The following is a 5,747-nucleotide window of genomic DNA, read 5'->3' as shown; positions in this document are numbered from 1 at the left end:
CAGGCAGAAGCAGGACTACACCATGCCGCTCAAGGTTGATATCCACCTGAAGGAGCCGCTGGATGTCGTATGCACCAGCAATCCAGACGAAGCCGACAAGAGGATCCGCGAGATCAGGAGGAGGCTCGGTGGCATGCTTTCTCGGTTGATCGGCGTTGATGTCGAGTATACCAGGGAAGACGAACCTCCACAAATGGCTGCAGTTCTGCAGTTATGCGTGGAGGATTTCGTCCTGGTATACCACATCACCGCGGCAACCAAATGGTAAAAACATCCAGTTCTGAAGTTTCTGTCTAATTAGTAGTTTCTGAAGTTTCTGAAGTAGATGCAATAGTTCTGAAGTTCTGAAGTAGATGCAATACTAGTTCTGAAGTTCTGAAGTTTCTGAAGTTCTGAAGTTTCTGTCTAATTAGTAGTTTCTGAAGTTTCTGAAGTAGATGCAATAGTTCTGAAGTTCTGAAGTAGATGCAATACTAGTTCTGAAGTTCTGAAGTTTCTGTCTAATTAGTAGTTTCTAAAGTTTTTGAGGTAGATGAATTTGATGCACCAGATTAATTTGATGCAGGCCCAAGGAACTCCGCCCGCTCTTGCAGGAGAAGAAGCTGTACACCTTTGTTGGCTTCTCCATTGGAGGTGACAAGGAGAAGCTGAAGTTGTCTGGTTTGGAGATCAACCCCGACAAGCTTGTCGACCTGCAGCGCAAATGGAGAGTTCCAAACAATGGAAAGAAGTGGCAGTCTTTGGCTGAGTTTGCAGCCAGCCTCATCCACCCATCCTACAAGGAAATGAAGCAGAAGATCAACAAGAAATTGGACCACAAACTATGGGGGGACAACCCACTGCCAAACAACCTCATCGAGTACGCCGCGAAAGATGCGTACGTCACCTACGAGGCATGGAAGAAAATCAAAATCATCAAAGAAGGTTTGAAGCAATGGCAAGGGGCGGAGGATCATTGGGATGACCCCTACTACTGGGGATATTGAGTTGTTTGTGGTATTATGTGTCTCACTTTGTAGTTATGTGGTTGAACAAGTTTGCTTTTGTTATGTTGAACAAGTTTGCTTTTGTAATGATGAACAAGTTTGCTTTTGTTATGTAGTTATGTGATTGTTATGATGCTGGTGCAGAACACTTGTTGTGATTGTTATGATGCCGGTGCAGAAATGAAAAAACACTTATGGTTGTGATGTGATGCAAAATCCTTCAAGTTTTGGTGATCATTTAGTTCAAGTTTTGGTCAGATCATACAGAATGTTGTCTAGAAGTTTTGTGATCATTTAGTAGCTGTTATGCTTGCTGTCAAAATGTTGTCTTGTAATGCAAAAGATTGCAAAAAAATACAGAATTGAGATGTTATGCTTGCTGTTTTGATCATACAGAAGATTTTTTGAACATCTTTAGTTCAAGTTTTGGTCAGAATGTCGTCTTGTAGTTGTTGTGATCATTTAGTAGATGTTGTGATCATACTGTTTTAACTAAATTTTGGTCAGAATTGAAGATGCTATTTTAACTGAATTTTGCTTCAACTGAACCCATTTTCACTGTGAGAAAAAAATTATGCGCCAACGGGGACTTGAACCCACGACCATGCGCTTGTTTCACTATGTTTCTACCACTGGGCTAGGACAAGGCTATTAGTCTTCCACTCTATGCCAACCTTTTTGAATATATCAAACTAGTCAAGTATCAAGAACACACCTCACTGACAAGTGGGCCACTTGACCCACTCGCTGACAAGTGGGCCATTTTGCTATTGTACCCAAGCTACCAAAAATATGCGCGTGGCCAAAAAATATGCGCGTGCGGGGGCTCGAACCACGACCGTGCGCTTATTTCACTGTGTTTCGACCACTGGGCTAGGATGAGGTTGTTGGTTTTGTACTCTATGCCACTCTTTTTAATATATCAAATACAAAACTCGCTGACAAGTGGAGTGTAGGTTTCCATGTAGTACTGTACTAGTGGAGTGTAGGTTTGACTTGCCATGAGGAATTTTTGTTATTTTTGGTTGGGGTTAGATGCACTAGGTTGTGTTTAATTAAAGTATCAGGAATGCTCAGTGACAGATTTGATGATGCTCAGTGACAGATTTGATGAGTGGGGCTACATTATGTTGATCAGTGGGGTTACATTTTGATATACCATCATGGTTTAGGTAGTCTGCTGGCACATTTTGTATTGGATTAGGTTGTGTAAGATTTGTTGGTGTCTGTCTTGATAAGTTTCATTCTTAGTTTTATTCTGAAACTTGGGCATGTTCTGTTTCATTTTTAGTCGAGATAAGTTTCCTTGTTGGCTGTTTGAAAGCATTAGCATCTTATTTGAGCAGGGTATATGTTGGGGCTACATTTTTGGTTGGGTTTAGATAGGGATATTTTCTGTCATTTATGTCAGTGTTCAGATATGTTCATTTATAGATATGCAACAATGTCCATTTATAGTAGATATGCTTCTAGTTGTGTTCTGGTCCTTTTATAGTAGATTTTAGTGATGTTGCTATTGTTGTTGATGTTTTTGCCACATGTAGTAATTATTCTACTATTTTGAAGTGCTTGTTTCCTATTTCTGTCCAGTCCTGTTGTTTAATTTACAATGCTGCTTTTCAGAGAAGTAGATGGCTGGCTTGGAAGGTTTCGAGTTCTTTGAGATCGTAATTGAGAAATCTTGTAGTAGGCAGGTATGTTTATCATCACTCATTTCTTTATCATCACTCTGCTGTCTAGTGCTTGATTGCCATAATTAACCACTGCTTGACCCTCACTCAGAGGCTGCCTGACACGTTTGCGAAGATGCTCGCCGGCCGTGAGCCCCACAAAGTGAAGCTGCGGGAGGCCGGCAGCGGGCTTCACAGGCTGTGGGACATGTCGGTGGTGTTCGATGGTGAAGGCCACATGTACCTAGGGCCCGGCTGGGAGCATTTTGCCCGTGCCCATGAGCTACAGCTCGGGTACTTCCTTGTCTTCCGCTACGACGGCGACGCCATGTTCACCGTGAAGATGTTCGACAACACCATGTGCCGCATGTACTACCAGCACGACGATGATGCCAGTAAGCTCTCTGCCTCTCTTCTTCCTATCCTTTTGAATTCCTCTACCAGCACGACGACAACACCATGTTCACACTTTGTTGCATTTGGCCAGGCAGTGGGAGCAGCATCGGGGATGACGAGGAGCAGAGCGGGGATGACGAGGAGCAGAGTGGGCAAGAGGACGAGCAGAGCAGGGATGACAACCTTGCTATGGTGGTGGCTGACGACGACCTTGCTATGGTGGTGGCTGACGACGACCCTGCTATGGTGGTGGCTGACGACGACCCTACTATGGTGGTGGCTGACAACGACCTTGTGATTGTGGTGCCTGACGCTGACCTCGCGATGGTGGTGCCTAACGATGACCTCGCGATGGTAGTGGCGCCGGCGATTCCACAGCTGGGTGACAGGACCATGCCAATTGTGGTAGAGGCGTACATCCGCGTTGGGATTCGCCACTCCGAGCGCATCAGGTTGATGAAGGAGAAGAAGGAGGAGTGATGATGTTAAGAAAATGAAGTGGCAATGTTAAGCATGTTGGGTTTAAGCTTGTCAATGTTAAGTATGTCAGGTTTAATTTTGTGCATGCTCATGGATGTTGTATGACAGTGTCATCTAAACATGTCAATTTCTTAACAATGAATATTTAGTTTGGTAATTGATGGGAATTGAATTTTTTTATGCATGCTCATGGATGAAAGATAAAATTATGGGTTTTTGTGCATGCTCATGTATGAAACAATATAAGTTTCATTTTTTGAATGCTAAAAACATGACTCAAACCCTAGCCATGGACGACCGCCGTGACGAAATCCGACGGTTTTTGAAAACACCGTAAAAAATTCAAAAACCGTTTTCATCTTTTGAATGCTAAAGACATGCGTTTTTTCGTGAAGCGGCTACAAGGTAGGCATTTCATCATAGAATCGACAACAGAATTGCATGGCTCAAACCCTAGCCACGGACGGCCACTGCGACGAAATCGTCCGGTTTTTGAAAACACCATAAAAAATTCAAAAAAACAAAAAAATGGGAGACCTCCGCTTCACATCATCAAATGTGGCCTACCAACTAGCAAAAATAGTAAACTTGCAATACGGATGTTTTCTTGAAAAAGTGTTCTCAAAAACGACCTACCATGAACAAAGATTCATGGCTTTCAAGCCAAACTAGCAATGATATGGCCGCATCCGATGAATAGTTTCTGATAATATGCCCAAATTTGGCGCATGCCTCCGTCTTGTGATGGCAAACAATGTTGCCAAAGCGAGGTTTCAACTTGTTTAACAAGAAAAACCGTTTTTCATTTTTTGAATGCTAAAGACATGCGTTTTTTGTGAAGTGGCTACAAGGAGGGTCACCCCAAACGGCGCCATTCCATGTCTATCTCAAAGTAGACCCTATTTTACGGACGGTCGCCAAAAAGCATGCATTTACGACCCTCGTAGCTACTCCCGTCAATTCAGACCACCTTCGGCCGATTCAGCTGGAACCGGCTGGAATTTGAACTGCGGGTCCTCCATAGCTTGCCCGTTATTTTTGCCAAAAAATGCTTTTTAGCTTCACAGGTAGGCATTTCATCACAGAATCGACAACAGATTGGCATGGCTCAAACCCTAGCCACGGACGGCCGCCGCGACGAAATCGGCCGATTTTTGAAAACACCGTAAAAAATTCAAAAAAATCAAAAAAAATGGGAGACCTCCGCTTCACATCATCCAATGTGGCCTACCAACTAGAAAAATAGTAAACTTGCAATACGGATGTTTTCTTGAAAAAGTGTTCTCAAAAGCGACCTACCATGAAGGTAGATTCATGGCTTTCAAGCCAAACTAGCAATGATATGGCCGCATCCGATGAATAGTTTCTGATAATATGCCCAAATTTGGCGCATGCCTCCGTCTTGTGATGGCAAACAATGTTGCCAAAGCGAGGTTCCAACTTGTTTAAGAAGAAAAACCGTTTTTCATTTTTTGAATGCTAAAGACATGCGTTTTTCATGAAGCGACTACAAGGAGGGTCACCCCAAATGGCGCCATTCCATGTCTATCTCAAAGTAGACCCTATTTTATGGACGATCTCCAAAAAGCATGCATTTCCGACCCTCGTAGCTACTCTCGGCAATTCAGACCACCTTCGGCCGATTCAGGTGGAACCGGCTGGAATTTGAACTACGGGTCCTCCATAGCTTGCCCGTTATTTTTGCCAAAAATGCTTTTTAGCTTCACAGGTAGGCATTTCATCACAGAATCGACAACAGATTGGCATGGCTCAAACCCTAGCCACGGACGGCCGCCGCGATGAAATCGGCCGGTTTTTGAAAACACCGTAAAAAAATCAAAAAAAAATCAAAAAATGGGAGACCTCCGCGTCACATCATCAAATGTGGCCTACCAACTAGCAAAAATACTAAACTTGCAATACGGATGTTTTCTTGAAAAAGTGTTCTAAAAAACGACCCACCATGAACGCAGATTCATGGCTTTCAAGCCAAACTAGCAATGATATGGCCGCATCCGATGAATAGTTTCTGATAATATGCCCAAATTTGGCGCATGCCTCTGTCTTGTGATGGCAAACAATGTTGCCAAAGCGAGGTTCCAACTTGTTTAACAAGAAAAACCATTTTTCATTTTTTGAATGCTAAAGACATGCGTTTTTCGTGAAGCGGCTACAAGGAGGGTCACCCCAAACGGCGCCATTCCATGTCTATCTC

Source organism: Triticum dicoccoides, chromosome 5B, assembly GCF_002162155.2.
Source record: "Triticum dicoccoides isolate Atlit2015 ecotype Zavitan chromosome 5B, WEW_v2.0, whole genome shotgun sequence".
Classification (NCBI taxonomy): Eukaryota; Viridiplantae; Streptophyta; class Magnoliopsida; order Poales; family Poaceae; genus Triticum; species Triticum dicoccoides.
The sequence above is the reverse complement of the archived record's forward strand: the minus strand, read 5'-3'. Positions refer to the sequence as shown.